The sequence below is a fragment of the Pogona vitticeps genome, chromosome 14 (genome assembly GCF_051106095.1).
Source record: "Pogona vitticeps strain Pit_001003342236 chromosome 14, PviZW2.1, whole genome shotgun sequence".
Lineage (NCBI taxonomy): Eukaryota > Metazoa > Chordata > Lepidosauria > Squamata > Agamidae > Pogona > Pogona vitticeps.
The window spans coordinates 4,790,452-4,809,011 of record NC_135796.1 but is presented as its reverse complement, the minus strand read 5'-3'; the positions used below and the strand labels follow the sequence as shown (position 1 = coordinate 4,809,011).

Below are 18,560 nucleotides of genomic sequence, written 5' to 3'. Positions count from 1 at the left end.
AAAGATGTGATTTGTGCGAGGTGGAAGGTACAGTTTTGAGACGGACGGAGAAAGTGATAAATCTTAGTTTTGGGAAGCATCCAGGGTGTCAGCTACTCTGGTGAGCGGTAAAATTGCTTTCTGTAGGTGTGCTATGCTGTATTACTCCGGCTGGTGTATTTCCAAATAAATTCAAACATTTTAGAAATGTCTTAAGTCTCTCCTCCTCTCTCTTTCCAAAGAAGACCAAGCCAAGCTTAGAGTCCTGCTTCCACGCCAGTAGTAACGGGTGTGGGTTCATACTGTCTTGGGTCAAACTGTTAGTGTCACAGGAGCACCAGGTCAAATAAAAGGAACCACAGTAGAGCATCCAGAAAGCTGAGCTAGAGGCAAGGGGACATACAATTATTAAACAAGGTAGACAAGAAGATTCTAAAAAGTTGTGTGGAGCAAAAACCAAAGCATCAGACTGAGAAGGCCCTAGCAGGACTAGAATCTAAGGGTGTGATCACACGGGGATATAGGTCACATGTTGGACTGCTCGTGCTGTGGTCATAGTGCTCCAGCCTGACCCCTATCTGTGCCCAAGATGGACCTTTTTGGACCACCAGGGCTACTAATTTGGGAGGCCAGACTGGAGCAGCTCCTAGACCGATGGCACGCTCACTTCTCAGCAAAGCGACCCTTTCCATTGTGATCAGCTTCCTTACGGTCCGATCGTACCCAAACTAATGGAAGCCAGAGATTAAGGTTTTAATCAAGCTGAGATCAGATGCTGTAGCAAGAATTATCAGAATCCAAGGAGCCATGAATATACAGGATTTATTTTTTTCATACAAGCTAATTATTTGCAATATTGCGCTTGTAACACGCATTGTTGATGGTAGATGGAAACGTGGTGGACAACAGAAGAACCTCTCGGTTGGGATCCAGAGGAAGATGATCTCCGTGAGCACCATCCCGTAGACTAAAAAGTCTATGAGCAGGTGCCGCTAAAAGGTAACCATTGAGTGGAACCAAATTGGGGTTCTTTGTGAACTGATTTTGAGAAATAGCCAACAGGGTTTAAGCTGGACAATCAATGCTTCCATAGAATATTTTTTGTCTCTACTTGTAAATTACAACCCATGGCCCTCCACACACTCCAGCAGGCCGTAGGTCTTTGCTAATTCCACAGTGTGCAAGTTCTACTCACCAGTGAACTATGATATTGAGGATCAGGCTTTATGGGTCATCAAATGCCTATTTATTTATCTTTTGCCTCTACACAGATATGGAGCACAGTAATCAGGCCTGCAAATTAAGCCTATCTTTAATTTTCAACAACCAACTACAAAATCAGGCAGGATAAACCCAAGGGGAAGTGGGTGGCGCTGTGGGTTAAACCGCAGAAGCCTCTGTGCTGCAGGGTCAGAAGACCAGCAGTTGTAAGATTGAATCCACGCAACGGAGTGAGCTCCCGTCGCTTGTCCCAGCTCCCGCCAACCTAGCCGTTCGAAAGCATGTAAATGCGAGTAGATAAACAGGTACCACCTCGGTGGGAAGGTAACAGTGTTCTGTGTCTAGTCGCGCTGGCCACGTGACCACAGAAACTGTCTTCGGACAAAGCGCTCGCTCTATGGCTTGGAAACAGAGATGAGCACCGTGCCCTAGAGTCGGACACGACTGGACTAAAAATGTCAAGGGCAACCTTTACCGTTACCTAAGCCCAAAATAAGGCAAGAAAATCAGGAGTTAGAAGGCAGAGTGAGTAGGGGGCACCTGTTCTCAAAATGTCCTAAATATGGCAGGATTTGTTCTCAGTCATTCACACAACAATGAGCTCAAGTTATAGGAAGCCAGATTTTGGCTGAACATCAAGAAAAAAATCCTATCAGTTGGAGTAGTATGATAGTGGAACCAATTACCCCAGGAGGTGATGAGCACTCCAGTGCAGGAGGCATTCAAGAGACAATGAACCACCATCTGTTAGATCTGCTTTGATTCAGAGTGTATAAAAATTAATGATTTTTAAAAATCAAATTGATTTAAATTACAATTGAAATAAAAATCATTTTTAAAATGTATTTAAATGGTCAAAAAAATCCACCATGCTTAAATTTGGATTCTTAACACTGAACAGGATGTTGAACTCATTGGCCTTATAGGCCCCTTCCAATTCTATGACACTATGAAACCATGTTATCTACTTCAGCCCTCATAGGTGATTAATATATGTTTACGAAATATGTATTCCTGTTTTCCTTTTCACAAGCCAGGACACAAATGTAATCAATAAATTGTGAAAAGAGACAGAAATGCAAAAGGATGCCAAATTTTGCATGGATCTGACTTCCACATTTGCGGCTGTTATTTCAACAAGCCATGAGCCAAACAAAATCACATTTTCATTTAATATTAGAATTAAATAACATTAAAATCCCAACTTTATTGATTCAGTCAACTGACAGCACAATGAAAACCCCTACAAATCAACCATGACTCAAAACTAGTTGGGATACAACAGTAAAATTCACAAACAAAATATAAAATAAAAACTGATCAAATAAAAAAAATTAATAAACCTCAACAGTAAAGCTAAGGTTATTTTATTTAGATAAAATTTGGCTGGTATCCTCATGACTTGCAGTAAAAATATATAACATCATACAGTAGCTTTAAATATCATTAATTTGTTAACAGCAACATTTCTATAAGGCAGCCCTAACAAAGGATGAGCACACTAATATACATAACCACTACATCTTTCCAACATCTAATTTATATTAAGTGATAATTATTGCCCATAGTAAAGCAATAAAACACTACCGAAAGAACAGACAGCAACAACCTTTTTGTTACCTTTATATGCAATAATTATTCTTTTTCCCCCCCTCCACAATGGCTTAATTTATTTTGTATTCTCCCAAGTCATTATTTTCCTCCTCGGTTTCCTATAATTGAAGTCTTCTATGCCACACAGCATTCTATCCAGCAGTTCTAAAAGTTCAATTTTAAAATAGAAAGATATATACTTATTTAATGACAATAAACCTGTCTCACTAGTTTGTACAGTGGAAGAGAAATTCTTCTGACTAAAGCCAATTGCTTCAATTTGCACATCAAGGCCAATGTTAAAGGTGGTAGAAAGAAAGAAAAAACTGAATATTTCATATGGATCTGAGATTTTGTCAAAAACTGAAATACTTGTTATTTAATAAGGCAAATATAAAGTCACATCAATTCATTTGATTAAATGCAGCCATTAATAATTCAGACCTGAATCCAATTGGTAGTTTCTCCTGTAAAGTGACCAACTGAATTAGCTGAAATTACCTAACTCTTTATTCACATTTCATCAGTTGATTCAATGGATCCACTCAAGGTGAGACTCTTCATCTGGATTAAGCCTTAAATGTTTTAACCAAGAAAGTGAAAGGGCCCTGCCATACAATGAGCTCAACACTTCTGCCATTCTTAATTAACCCAATTTATTCCATGGGTTGGATCTAACTGGGAAGAGCAACGAGATTTAGGCCTAATTTAAGTTATGGCAAACCACAGAATTTGGCTCTATTATTTTTAAGCAATAAAATATTACTTAAACTCTCAGGGTGAAATCTGATGGCTATTATCAGTGATAAACTAGTGAAAATCTATTGAATGAATGGGATCTAAATGATAAATATTAATTCAATAAGTTTATTATAATTGTGACCACATATTACAATTAGCCTTTATTATCCAAACCAGGTAGATAGCAGAGTCCAGTCACAGGATAAGCTGAGCCCTTTTCGGCCCTGGGCCTCTTGTGTTGAGTCACGTTTGACATCATTCCCATTGTCGCTTCTGTTGGCACGTCCATCATCACTGCCTTGAACCTGAACACTGTTCTCGTCATCATAAACCAAAGACCAAAAATGATTCCTTGAGCCCATCTCTTTTCAGTTCTTACCAAGTCCCACACATCGCTGTGGATTGGAGAGAAATGGGTGGAGGAGGCTCTCGAAACATGTTGATTGGGGGGTTCAAGACAGTTACACTCAAAAAAAGGGGGACCTTTCCATGCCCAGAGTGTTGGCCCCCCCATGGAATTCTAGGCACACATTAAACTGCAAAAAAAGATTGACCCCAAATCCCCCCCCAAAAAAGACAAGACAACCATAAGTACATTTTAAATATTTTATTGCCAAGTTAAACACTGGGTGGACTGGCCTACGTGCTCTCTTTGGAAGAGAGGATTGTAGATGTAAGAAGAGATGATTGTAGAATCATCTGAATCCCTCGCTGGTTTGTCCCCCATCCACTCGATCCTGAAAAGTGAGACCAGTTAGTCCAGTGGCTTCATCCCTAGATACAGGAGGGAGGGTTCATTCCTGTCACAATGCAAGCAGCATCCCAACCCCACTTGCCTCATCACAAATCCTACATGTCCTTCCAGGTCATAATGGGACTGCCTATAAAAAGCCCCCACATCTTGAACCCAGGAGCATTTCTCCAGGATGCAGCTGGAGGAGGGAGGGCCCTGGGAGGAGGATCTCTTAGAGAGGATGGCTGTGGGGGGGGGATCCCTTGCTTGTGGGTCTCGGTTTGAGACCTGCACTTGCTGCCTAACAGCATCTGGATGTCAGATAGTGCTTAATTAGAATGCCCCAGCTTTGCTGGGAGAGAGAGCAAGGGAAATAAGTTTTGCTCATCCCTGCTCTCCTTAGAGAATCTGGAAGGCCATGCCCACTTAAGTAGACATGGGGTGGCCAACAGGATCCTGCACTTAGCTTATTTCATATTAATGCAGGATCCTGCACTTAGCTTATTTCATACTAATGCAGGATCCTGCACTTAGCTTATTTCATACTAATGCAGGATCCTGCACTTAGCTTATTTCATACTAATGCAGGATCCTGCACTTAGCTTATTTCATACTAATGCAGGATCCTGCACTTAGCTTATTTCATACTAATGCAGGATCCTGCACTTAGCTTATTTCATACTAATGCAGGATCCTGCACTTGGCTCATTTCATATTAATTCAGGATCCTGCACTTGGTTTGCCTTTCAGATTGCTTAAGATCGGGCCCTTGAAGAACCAGGATGAGCCACTGTGAAAGATGGAAGCGAGACACCGCTGGTCCAAGGCCTAATGAAGAAAGAAAAGGTGGGCTACTCTAAGGAAGATGTAACCATTGGGGAAGACTTTGTGCCTGGTTCCTTGTTGTCATCCTCTCTTGACAACCCCGGCACAACAACCGTTGTCATTCAGCCCTGGGCCCTCAGATATGCAGCTTGTTCCCCATGGACTAACTGGTCTCCCTTTTCTTTTCAGGATCAAGTGGACGCCGGGGGACAGACCAGCGAGGGATTCAGAACTGGCGCCGACGATCTACAATCATCTCTTCTTACACCTACAATCCTCTCTTCCAAAGAGAGCGCCTAGGCCAGTCCACCCAGTGTTTAACTCGGCAGTGCAGGCTCAGCCGGTTGCCTGAATTGGAGCCGAGAAGGAATTTTTCCTGTGGAACCCCATATTGGCCCTTGGGGGGAGACGCAGGTTTTTTTGCCTTCTCTGCACTGCCTTCCCCTTGAGTTGTTGCCTTTTGTGTAGCAGCCAAGGAGAAGTTAAAATGGGTGGCGTGCTGGGGGGGGTGGGGGGATGGGTCTTTGTGCAATAAAATCTCTAAAATGTACTTATGGTTGTCTTGTCTTTTTTGGAGGGGATTTGGGGTCAATCTTTTCATGCAGTTTAATGTGTGCCTAGGATTCCATGGGGGGCCAACAGTCCGGGCATGGAAAGGTCCCCCTTTTTTGAGTGTAACTGCCTAGAACCCCCCAATCAACATGTTTCAAGTGACTCCTCCACCCATTTATCTCCAATCCACAGCGATGTGTGGGACTTGAAGATCCAAGAACTGAAAAGAGATGGGCTGAAGGAATCATTGTCGGTCTTTGGTTTATGATGACGAGGACAGTGTTCAGCTTCAAGGCGGTGATGATGGACATGCCAACAGCAGCGACAATGGGAATGATGTCAAACGTGACTCAACACAAGAAGCCCAGGGCCAAAAAAGGGCTCAGCTTAACCTGTGACTGGACTCTGCTACCTTAAAAGGATCCAAAGTGGCTTACATCATTTGGCTATTAAAGCTTAATTTGAATATTCAGTCACAATGATCACAAACTCATTGAGGCCCAGCTTAACCTGTGACTGGACACTGTTATCTACCCGGTTTAGAAATTAAAGCAGAGATCAATTTTTGTGATGCAAAATATTTAGGCCACAATATTTAGACCTAAATCCAAGTATATAGCCAAAAGTTTAGTAGATCCATTCAATTAATGACTGAACAGTGAGTCAAAAACATATGTAAATCTGGTTTAGGGCTAAATTCAACACTTAATTTCAACTAGGTTGCAATCAATGAGTTCACAATAAAGATGACCTTAAATCCCATGTGTCACCCATAGATGATATTAATCATTAGATTTTGTTTAAATGTTTCACTGTGTAAATAATTGTTAGTCCAAATGAACAGCACTTTCAAGTTCTATAGATGGAGTCTATTCTTTGGGAGGCTAACACTTAGATCTAGTTATAGTGTTTTATTTTACATGCACACTAAATGTTGACTTTTACTGATTTCTACAAGACAGACTGACATGGAAATCAACACCAATAAACTGTTTGTGCTGAAATAACCTATATGCTGCCTTCAAAAACAGGGCCATTTTACTGTCAATATTATAATCACATTTTCTAAGTTCATCATCAGAATTGGGGAGCTATTTTAACAGTATTTTTTTCTGTTGTGTGTGTACCATTGTAAACGTTTGGTGATGTTACAAATCTTAATGATAACAATAATGTATCAATAAGCAATAACTATTCTTCAACACCATTACATGTAATGGATCACATTTCAAATAGATTTATACACTGTGTTTCTCTGAAAATAAGACAGGGTCTTATATTAATTTTTGCTAGAAAAAAACGCATTAGGGCGTATTTTCAGGGGATGTTTTTTCTTCCATGTACAACCATCTACATTTATTCAAACACAGTCATGTAATCTTTTCTGGTTGCTACACAATGGTGGAGGGTGGCGTTTCACTTAACTGGGGCTTATTTTTGGGTAGGGCTTATAAGCATCCTGAAAAGTCATACTAGGGCTTATTTTGAGGTTAGGTCTTATTTTAGGGGAAACAATAACAATAACAAGCATAATGGAAGAAAAGAGGGAGAAGAAGGAGGGGAAAGTGGAAAAAGAAGAAATAAAATAGAGAATGTCCTAATTTGTGTGGAAGTTTGGCTTCCAGTATTGGAACAATTCATCCTTTTCCTTTTTAACCAGCTTTCTGAGCTGAGATGGGCAGAGAGACAGAAGTAAGGAAACAGCTGCATCAGAAGTCGAATATCTTGTTTAAATTCCCATAGGGTTCATTGAAATGTACTGCACAATAAACTAGTCTAGAAGGTACATCTAGAAATTGTTGTTTTTTTTAAGCTGCAATCTGCCCGGTCTTATATCTCATGGTAGAGTAGAATCAATAAAACAACTTTAAAACAATTTTGAACAAGGCAACTAACTGGAAAAAATATTATTGAACAGTTTACACAATCAAATTAAAAAAAATAAGCTAATAGATTTGGCTCCTGTGCTGTTCCGTAAGTGAGGTTTCCAAAAAAAGGTGCTTCATTGGAACTGCAAGAACATGGATTCACATCCCTTTTTGACCATAAAACAGCTTCACAAGGTTGTTGGGAGATAAATGGCAATGTGAAGGGAAGAGATGAACCATCTGGGGGGAAACGGGGTTGTTTTATTTCAAGGTCTTGATACCCTCCAGAGCTTCCAAAGCAGCATCCGAAACATCTGGAAAGCCCATCTTTATAAGCGACCCCTGCGCAACAGAATAGCAGCTAATAGTTTTCATTTCAGAACCTAAAAGGATCTCTCTCTCTCTCTTCCCAACCCCTGGAGATGCAGGTTGCAGCTTTGATGGATTTAAATGCAGTACTCTGTGCGGCCATCACAGTGTCAAGGCCATCAGCTGGGGATAAAAGCACAGGCTTTTTTTTTTTTGACAGCTGGCCGGGATCCAGAGTGCTCTCAGCTGAAAAAATAACCAGAGCACCTCCGGAGTAAGCTGCAAACTCCCTTGCTCCACCCCTGCCCACTGAGCTGGTTTGCAGTGGCTGCTTGCCCGGAGAAAAGCGGAGGGACGCTCTGTCTCTGCATTGCTGAGCTGCCAGGAAAGTGGTGTGTGTGTGTGTGTGTTTTGTGTGTGTGCCTGTCTGACTCAGCAACTGAAATCGCCATTACTGGGATTGGAACAGGCAAATGCCCCAGGGCTCGGTGTGGTGAGTGGGCATCGTCCAGCGCCTCTTGGAAATTCCTGACCTCCAGGAAATTGTGGGTAAGAAGAACTGCTAAACTTGCTTAACCAAAGGGAGGGGGGGAGCTTTTATATACTTTGCAGTCTTGGGAGGAGTCGGTTGTGTGTTTGTGTGCTCAGATACTAGTTCCTCTGTTTGGCACTGGTTAGCCCTTATATCTTGAGTCCTGCATTTAGTTCTTTAAGAAGGATATTGACAAACCTGGAATAAGTTCAGAGGAGGGCAACAAGGATGATCAGGGGGCTGGAAACCCAGCCTTAAGAAGGAAAGAACTGGGCATGTTTAGCCTTGAGAAAAGAAGATTGAGAGGCAATAGGATTGCACTTTTTCAAAGACTTGAAAAGCTGTTTTACAGAGGAGGGGCAGAATTTGTTCTCCGTCACCCCAGAGTGCAGGATACATGTCATAATGGGCTCAAGTTACCAGAAGCCAGATTTTTGGTCAAATATCAGGAAAAACCTCCTCTAAGTGTTAGAGCAGCATGACAGGGGGGATCAGTTACCTTGGGAAGTAGCCTGTGCTTCAAGGCTGGAGGCATTTAAGATAAAATTAGACAACCCTCTGTCGAGGTTTGCTTTGATCTGTATTCTTGCACGGAGCAGGGGCTTGGACTGAATGGCCTTATAGGCCCCTTCCAACGCACTGATTCTATGATGGTTTGTGAACTGGAGATGTGTGCGGTTCAAGAGCTATAATTTAGTCTCTTTACTGGTCTTTGACCGTAATAAAGTATAATTTAGTCTCCACCAGCAACTCCCCACCCCCTCCTGGGTGAATAGGATGGTGGTTGCAGGCCACCATCTTGGAGACTGGATGACATTTCCTGCAGGTTAGCCCACAGGTATCAGGGTGCACTTCTGACAGAAATAAAACATACAAATGCAAAGCCATTTGCAGTACCTTCAAGGAGACCTACATTGTGCTTTGCTTTGGTGGACCCAAAGCCTATTTCTTCAAGTGCATGCCGTGTTTGTTATACATATTGTTTTTGGTTCTCAGAGAGAGAAATGCCACAATCTGGGCGCAAAAGGTCATCCGATGCAAAAGACAGCATAAGTCTGTGATGTTTTTAACATAAAAGGGGGAAAAAAACCTCCTGCAATGTAACATATCAGTGACCTTTATAGGAGCCATAGAGAGAAATAAGATGTAGTAGTTAAGACTGTTGGTCTGGAAAACTGAATCTCGTTTCCACTGTGCCTGTCATCCAGACCTATTTTACAACATTATTGTAAGAATAAAACAGGGAGGAGTCCAGGATATCAATACTCTACTGACTGGAGAAAAGGTTGCTACAAATAACTAACAAAATATGCCCACAGTCCATACCTGTTTACTTATCCCGCGGCAGGCCTTTGTGATTCAATGATTGCGACGCAGTTCTGCATGAATATCTAGTTCTGGAGGGGAGGGGGGTAACCCCAGCCATTGGGCATATCCCAAAGCAAAGAATAACACATATAAAAATTGTAAGGGAAATGAAATGGGGTGTATGGTCTCTTATTCTCTCCCTATCAAGATGACAGATGTGGTAATGGCGAGTAACTGTAATTAGTGTAATTAGGTATAACTTTAAGTATTTGGGAGGATAAGAGCCTCTTTTGGATCTGAACAAGTTAACTGTCAAACAGTTGTCTGAAACGCCAGTCTCCCATACAGAAATACACATGCAGGCAGTTTTGCCCTTCATTATACTGTAAATCATGGTTTGTTGCTTAAGCTACAAATGGCTTGATGTCTTCAATTCCCATTTTTTTGTTTTTTGTTTAGTTTTTCTACTGCTCCTTTTCTCAACTGTTTCTGTGAGTAAGAAATCTGGGCATCAAGACAGGAATAATCCAGAGTGGTGGGTTCAAACTTCGCAAGCCATGTTTTAAACAAGCCAAAGTTAGGAAGTCAACCAAAAGCAACAAATTCCAATGGTGGTTTATGTTTGCTATAAAAAGGGCCTCCCCTTAGCAAGTGTGGGTTCAAACATCACAAATAAGCCAGATTTCAATGCCACACATTATGGTGATTTGTCGTGATGTAGAAGGATAGTAACTTCGGACCTGAAGGTTACAGTGCTCAGTGCCTTTTTCCCAGAATTGGGACCCAATATGGCTTGCAAGACAGTTTAGAATCATAGAAAAGTGGAAGTTGGAAGGGGCCTACAAGGCCATCAAGTCCAACCCCCTGCTCAAGGCACGAATGCAATCAAAGTATATCTGCCAGGTGATTATCTAAGTGTTTATTGAATGCCTCCAGTGTTGGAGCACTCACCAACTCCCGAGGTAACTGGTTCCACTGTCGTACTGCTCTAACAGTGAGGAAGTTTTTCTAAAAAAGAAGAAGAAGAAAGTACAATAAAATTAAAAACATTCATTGCCTTAATAAAACGCAATGAAAAATTAAAACATATTAAAATCATTTGACTAAAATACTAATACCACTTTACGTTAAATAAATAAAATAATAATATCGGTTAAAATCTTGCAATTTAAGCTCTTAACTGCCAAAGACAAATGAATAAAAAGGTTGGATAAAAATATAGTTGCTTGATGCAGGAAGTAGAGTGGGGTGGGGGGGCCATGCTTGCTAAGATGAAGGGATTCCGAAGCCTGGGAGCAGACACCGAGAAGGCCTTGCTTTCGGGTCCCCCCTCTGTAGGTGGTGTGATCATGCAGGACCTTTCTAGCAGATTTCAAATATCAGACAGGCTTGTATAGCATAATAATGATCTTTCAAATAGCCTAGACAGGGCTTTATAACTGATAACCTGTACTTTGCATCGCCGGCAGACACGGACTAGCAGCCAGTGAAGAATCAGCTTCAATTTCTGCACAGGAAGACTGTTCAGAAGGGCAGTCAGTCTCACATAGAGCACATTAAATAATCCAGTTGGGATGTAACTGTGTGGGTGCCATCTTGGGGCAGAGTGTGTTAGGAACAGAGTGTGGCTTAAGTAATAATAGCTAAATTTCCTCTAATTATGCAGCAGATAAAATGGTTCTGTCAGGAACCCGGAGAGCAGATTGGCTACAAGTCGGATTTTGATCCCAGCAAATGGTGAGGTGGCATCAAGTGATTAAAACCTAGTTCTTGGGCCATATCTTTTCCAGCCCTCCATAAATGAAAAGAAAAATGCAAATATGTCTGTGTTTGTGTGTATGCGCACACTGCAAATACTGTGTACAGTCGTACCCAGCTGGACGATTACCCCGCTCTATGACAAATCCGCATTACATTGATGGTTTAGCGATCGCTTTTGCGATCACAAAATGATGGTTTAAATGGGGGAATTTCGCTTAGTGATGATCAGTTCCCTGCTTCGGGAACCGATTTTCGCTTTACAACCTTTTCGGGTTTCAAAATGGCCACCGGCTGAAGAAAATGGCTCCCCGCTGTTTTCTAGGATAGATTCCTCGCTTTACAGGCACCGAAAATGGCCGCTGTATGGAGGATCTTCACTGGACGAGCTGGTATTCAGCCCATTGGAACACATTGAACAGTTTTCAATGTGTTTTAATGTTTTTTTTTCGTTTCGTTTGACAATGTTTTCGCTCTACAGTGATTTCGCTGGAACGAATTAACATTGTCAAGTGAGGCACCACTGTGTCAGCCTACACTTTGAAAGTTTCACTTGGCACTGTAGCTTTGTGTACATACATATACGGTAAATATTGCAAATATATATATGTTTGCAGCATACATACAGTATGAATATACACTAAGGCACAGTGCAACTTTCCAAGTGTCGGTGGATCCACATTAGGGAAGAGAGAGGATAAAAAGAGGTAAAAATCGGGGGGGGGGGGCACCTGTCTGATCACTATCAAAGTCTTCCTGGCTGCTTCAAAGGAAACAAACATTTCAGGAGCCTCCCACCTCGCTCCGTGCTGGGCCTTCAGCTCCAAGCAGCTGTGTTGTTCATCCAGGGGAAGGACAACACAGGCGGTTGCCTAGCAAAGGGAGTGTGGCTTCCATCCCAGCCCTGCGAACCCTGGGGAGTAGGCCCTGTGGTTGCTAGGCAACAGCAGCAGGTTTCCATTACTGCCTCTCCATCACCATCACATCAAATGAAACACCCATCTCTCCGTTTAGGGAAGGAGCAGATAAATAAGCGCCTCCGCAAAGGCGGAGTAACAATATTTCAAATAAATAATAATTTTAAAAATGGTGGACCTGGGCAGCCATCGTTTGTGCGTGCGATGGGTCTGCGATAGTGTTCTGTGCATCAAGGATGGTCTGGCCATTTCCAGGCAAAGACCTTTCTCTTCTGACAAGCCTTCCTTCCCCCTGTGACCAGAGTGTGGTTTTTTTTTTTTTTCCAACGGATTGCTATGCCTTTCTGCTTTGAATGAGTTTCTAGTATTACCTTTGTTTACCATTTCTCAGCGTGTGATTTGCTCGTTCCTTTTTAATACTGGTATACTTATTGATTTAATATTGTCTTTTAAGGAGGCAAGCCACCATTGTATACTCATTCCTCTTTGAATATCGACTTTCAACGGTGGGTCAACGGAGGTCTTTGGGGGTCACCCATCGTGCCCCAGACTGTGCTATACTGTAAGCCACCTTGGGTGCGCTGGAGGAGAAAGCTGGGGTATAAATATTTTAAATAAACCATCACCTGGGACCCCTATGGGATGACTAGATTTAAAAAAGTTTTTTTTTAACATTGGATGTGGTATATTTTTAATTATTATAATATTTGTGATTTAAAAATCCTTGTAAACCACCTTCAGTCTCTTTGCTGGGAGAAACGTGGAGTAGAAATTTAAATGAATAAAGAAATAAGAAGGTGGTACCAAGCGTAGATCGGACAGGGCCAGATTTACCGTAAAGGCAGAGTGGGCACTGGCAGTAGTCTCAGACAGTAGATCTGAGTGGAGTGGAAAAGAAAAGAAAAGCAGCATGCCCTTCTGTTAGAAAATGAGGTTTCCTTCTGGATGGCCTCCCCTCCATCCCATAATTGTCATGCTTGCCTTGGTGTGATGGAGGATGCTAAACCTTCACCAGTGTTGAAGCAAGACTGAAGTGCCAGGGCAGTTGGATTCTGTAAGTGGCATCGAGGTGAACAAGATCATGCAAAATCAAATTATCTAACCCAGATTCAATGTATTTACAGGGAAGAGGATGGTTTCCTTTAAAGAGGAGTTCTTTCCAGGAAGCCAAAGATCCATTGTGTGGGTTGTTAAAATGCTAATACGAAGAAGATCTTGTCATGCGTCAAGACAGGCAAATCTCAGAGTTCAAAAGCTACATGTAATTGTCCTGTTTATTTTTTTAAAAAGAAAGCAAAGTGTACCGCCCTATATGAGTCAAAGCTCTCTCTAGGCAGCTTAAAATGTAATTATTCAGGCTACTTAATTATGCAAGCTGGGTACCCAATTTATCAACCTTGGAAGGAAGGAAGATTGAATGAACCTGAAGCCAGCTACCTGGGATTGAACCAGGTTGTGAGGAGAGTTTTTGGATGCAATGCTCAGTTTATTCACTGTGCCCCGAGGCTTTCTATCTATTGTTTCTCCAGCCCCACCAAAGTAAAAGGGTAGGACAGGATGTTCTTACCAGGGAAGGTTTTCCATTCCATATTGTTTACTCAGCTTCTTAGAAGCCGTGATTTAAAAAATATTAAAAAGATGTGTCATCTGCTCCATCCATACTGAAAAGCAGGGTGGCTTTGATTTAAATCAAATTGATTTAAATCATGATTTAGAATGGATTTAAATCATGATTTAAATTTTAAAAAATCAGATTTTTTTGACTATTTAAATCCAATTTTTTTTAATTTAAATCATGATTTAAATTAATTTGATTTTTAAAAATTATTGATTTTTATCCATATCAATTACCATAGTAAAATGAATGCTTGTAGTCTGTTGTTTTAAGTGTGTTTTAGTATTGATTTTATTACTGTTTTTAATGTACAGTATACTTGTGTAATTCTTTTTTAATATTTTTATACCTACCATTTTTAGCTTCCACATATTGTATTTTTAACGATGTAAGCCGCCTTGTGTTCCTTTTAAGGAAAAATGCGGGATAAAAATATTTTAAATAAGTAGAAGGTAAACAAAAGCAACACCAAAAACACAATCAAAGCAGAGTAAGGCACAACCATCCATTAAAAAACCCCACTTAGGCAGCCAGTCACTGAGAAAAAGCTTGCCTGAAGAGAAAGGTGTTTGACGGCATTGCGAAAGGACAGCCAAGATGGGGCCAGGCTGGCCTCCAGTGGGAGGGAGTTCCAGTGTCTGGGACCAGCAACAGAGAAGGCCCTCTCCCATATACCCACCAAGTGGAACCATGAGAAAAGCGGTTCATAAAGGGAGATAGCTTAGACCCAAGCCATTTAGGACTTTAGAAGTTAGAACCATCACTCTGAATTGTGCCTGGAAACAGATAGGCAGCTAGTGGAGATGCTGTAACAGGGAGTTATGGGATTCCAATGACTAGCCCCAGTTTGCAATCTGGCTGCTGCATTTTGGACCCATTGAAGTCTCCAGATACTTTCCATAGGCAGCCCCATGTAGAGTAGGTTACAGTAAACCAGCCGGGATGTAACTAAGGCATGTGTCACTACAGATCCCATGATCCCTCACCATTGGTTAAGTTGGTTACAGCTACTGGAAACTGCAGTCCAACAACTGCTTGGAGGGCCACAGTGTTGTCCCTGAGTATACCTCCTTACATGTTTTTCCCTATACAGGTGAAGAGCTTCTAACAATGAATGGGTTAGATGGTTGTTGTGGGTTTTTCAGGCTCTTTGGCTGTGTTCTGAAGGTTGTTCTTCCTGACGTTTCGCCAGTCTCTGTGGCCGGCATCTTCAGAGGATGCCGGCCACAGAGACTGGCGAAATATCAGGAAGAACAACCTTCAGGACACGGCCAGGGAGCCTGAAAAAGCCACAACAACCATCAGATCCTGGCCGTGAAAGCCTTCAAGTATACAATGAATGGGTTAGTCTCCCCCAACAGGTCACCTCCTATCTTCGAGAGGGTCCCCTGTATCCCCATGAGACATTTGCAAAATATTTTGTTCCTTTTCTCTCTCAGCCTTTCCCCCACCTCCTGCTGTCTTGAGGTGTTTGGCTCTAACTAAATTCACTGTGTTATATTAAATGCCAGCAAGTCACATCAGACTTATATCAACCCTAGCTGGGTTTTTGAGGCATGTGAGATATTTAATGAGCAGTTTTACCAATCCTAGTCCCCCGGTGAGTTTCATGGCCAAGCCAGGATTTGAACCCATATAACCCAAGTCCTAGTCCAACAATTCTTATCTACTACATTACTGATGGGAGATTTGAATGGAGGGCATTCCAGCCTCCCTCTCATGCCCCAATACTAGTTTTTCAAGCTGCAGATTAGCTGAGGTTGAGTTTTCGTGGATTAGGAGCCATGTCTTCAGGCTGGGGTTGGGGCCGCCTAAACGCTGCCTACAAACAGTCATTATTTCGTAATTATGACGTGAGTCAGAGGGAATGCCAGGCTTTAAAAAAGGTCGGGCGTGCCAGTGCCTTCAGGGGTGGCCTAATGACTGAAGTTTATTACCCTCATTGACTGAGTCTGGAATGGTATTCAGCTCGTCCTTTGATCTTCCAGGACGGGCACCTTCTGGACGCGCCCAACGCTAAGCAAAGTGCTCAGACCCGTTCCCTGATTCCCTCTTTTTCAGCCCTACTGTCTGTAGAGATGGGCCACTGTCAACTGAACCTCCAATAGCCTGCATAGCTCAGCAGCGGTGGTGCCAGAGGTTGGGAGTTCGATTCCCCACTGTGCCCCTTGAATAAGGGCTGGACTTAATGATCTATTGGATCCCTTCCAGCTTTGCGGTTGTAAGCATATTCTAAGCCCTCAGCAACAGGGCACGAAGTATACTTGCGTCTTACATATGGGGGTTGGGGGAGAAAGCCAAAAGCAAGCAAGCAAACAAATAAAATAAAAACCAAAAATGTAGTGGCAGCTTAAGGATGAAATGTTACAATTTCACTGGTTAAAATCCAGTTGCTTAGCATAGAAATACTAAGGATAGGCCCATTCAGTCATTAGGGATTTAGTGAATCAACAGCTCTGCAAGTTCTGTTGATTCAGATGAGCCTTCTAGTTGCAACGTGCCACACTACGGTAAACCTCAACGAGAGTAAGCCCATTTGAATCAAGGGTACCTACGGAGCCGTTGACTGGATCTATTATAGCAGGACTTTTGATAAGCAACAGATTTCCGCCAATGTGTTATTTCACGGATCATATACTGAGATGCGACTTGTGTTTGAGGAAGGGGATGAAAGCTCACACTGGAATGTAACGCTGAGGTTTTTTTTCCTTTTTGCTTGTTTTGTGGCTTTAGCTTTTGCGCAGACTAATATAGCTGCTTCGTTAGATCTTACAAGGGATTGGGGAAGCTCGGTAGCATATTAAATATCTTTGGCTCCAGGTGACCCCTTGTTTTTGCCTCTGAGTGGAAGCTGTATCCTCCCTCCCCCCCAACCAGCCTCTGTGGGTATCCCCCTTTTTATATATAGGAATAAGGAGAGTGTGATAGTCGCCACTGTTCTCTGAAATCGTACAGTCCAGTATTTATCCGGTGTTTCTGTTGAGCCACTGGAGGTTTATTGGTGTTTGCACTACGTATTTCAGTTCATATAAAAATATATAGACTGGATATAGGTGAAAGAACACAATGGAATGCAGAGGCGGAACTAGTTACTTCGGTCCCTGCAGCGTCTTTGCCCTGTTGGTTAAACTCTGTTCGGGTGAGATCGGTAGAGAGAGGACAGAGGAACGGACACAAAAGTCTGGATCTGGGCATGTGGCAACCATATTGTTTCTGTATTGAGCCCACTTATTGTATGTTTCCTTCTCCCTGGGGAGGAGTGGCTGGAGATGGGGTATCGCCTGTGGTTGGGTGAGTTTGCACCCTTCCTGCCACAAATGCCAATGGATGGGATCATGTATTTCTTGTACTAAATGATTGCGCTCTCTAAATTTCAGCACACTGGATCGAAGCCCCAGTTGCCCCAAACAGTTACATGCTGTTGGTGTCTTTTCGAGCGCTCAAGAAAGACTGCCTTCAAATCTCGTTTTAGCTGGGACGCTCACTGTGTCCCTTTGAGCAGGTGTCACTGCATCTCCGTGTAACCTGACTCGATAAAGCTGTTGTAAAATGTTTACAAAATAAGGAGGCCAGATATGAAAATAAAGAAATGCCACTCATTCCCACATCACATATATAAAGAGATGGTCAGCACTTGATTGATTCCGTGCAAAGTAATTTGATACAATCATAAGAGTTTGCAGAAAAGAGTTTGCCACCATTTTTTTTAACCTTGGTGTTTCAAGAACAGGTTGTTGTGCCATGGTATAAATAGATCTTTCTATGACTGAGGCAGGATCTGAATTCGTCGCCCCTTCATCTGGAACTCGTGCCAGGACAGGGTAAATTAAAACTATTATGAACTATTTAAAGGTATGACCCAAGAAATAGAGCCTTGGTCTGGTGGGTTACTGCCTTTTCAACTGTTTACCAATTTAAAAAAAGAAAATAGTCTTGCCGTTGTGGTTGTTTCAGCCATTATTTCTACCGATGGCAACTACAGACACAAGCTGTGTTTCAAAAAGATTTAAAACACCAAAAGGAAGGGAGACCCCCCCAAAAATCTCCAGTTTTACAATCAAAGAAAGCAAATCAGTTGAAACAGGAGTGGAGATGTTAGAATATTGGAATATTAGAATGTGGAAAAGTGACCCCTCCCCAAAAATATTATTTTAAAGTAAAATTGAAAATACAGTGGGGTCTCGACTTAAGAACTTAATCCGTATTGGAAGGCAGTTCTCAGGTCGAAAAGTTCTTAAGTCGAATCTGTATTTCCCATAGGAATGCATTGAAAACCATTTAATCCGTATCTGCTCTTTTCGTCCATAGAAACTAATGGGAAGCTGCTATTCCGCCTTCTGCCACTAGAGGGGGGTATTTTTTCCTTTTTTCCTTTTAACCTAAGATGACTTAGCTGTAAAAAAAAGGGAAAAAAGTTCGTAACTCGAATCTAAGTTCGTAAGTCGAGTCCATATATTCCTATGAGAGTGGTTCGTAAGTCGAAACGTTCGTATGTCGAGCCGTTCGTAAGTCGAGACCCCACTGTACGTATTGAGGACTGGATTCAAGATCAGGTTTTTATCCTGTCGTCTCAAATTTACAATGAGAATGCCAGATGAATCTCTCTTGG

At 42.0% G+C, this 18,560-nt stretch overlaps 2 protein-coding genes across 3 annotated transcripts in view; both read left to right on the top strand.

Moving 5' to 3' along the window:
* The window catches only part of SRRM4 (serine/arginine repetitive matrix 4), a 149,177-nt gene extending 143,535 nt beyond the window's left edge, over window positions 1-5,642 (top strand). The window contains exons 13-14 of the transcript XR_013539172.1: window positions 5,018-5,113; window positions 5,282-5,642. The gene's annotated coding sequence lies outside the window, so the exon portion shown is untranslated. The remainder of the gene's footprint in view (window positions 1-5,017; window positions 5,114-5,281) is intronic.
* A 2,429-nt stretch (window positions 5,643-8,071) lies between these two features.
* Window positions 8,072-18,560, top strand: part of HSPB8 (heat shock protein family B (small) member 8) — a 35,802-nt gene continuing 25,313 nt past the window's right edge. Inside the window, exon 1 of one of the 2 annotated variants that reach the window (XM_072983610.2) lies at window positions 8,072-8,370. The gene's annotated coding sequence lies outside the window, so the exon portion shown is untranslated. The remainder of the gene's footprint in view (window positions 8,371-18,560) is intronic. The other variant, XM_072983611.2, reaches the window with a different exon arrangement.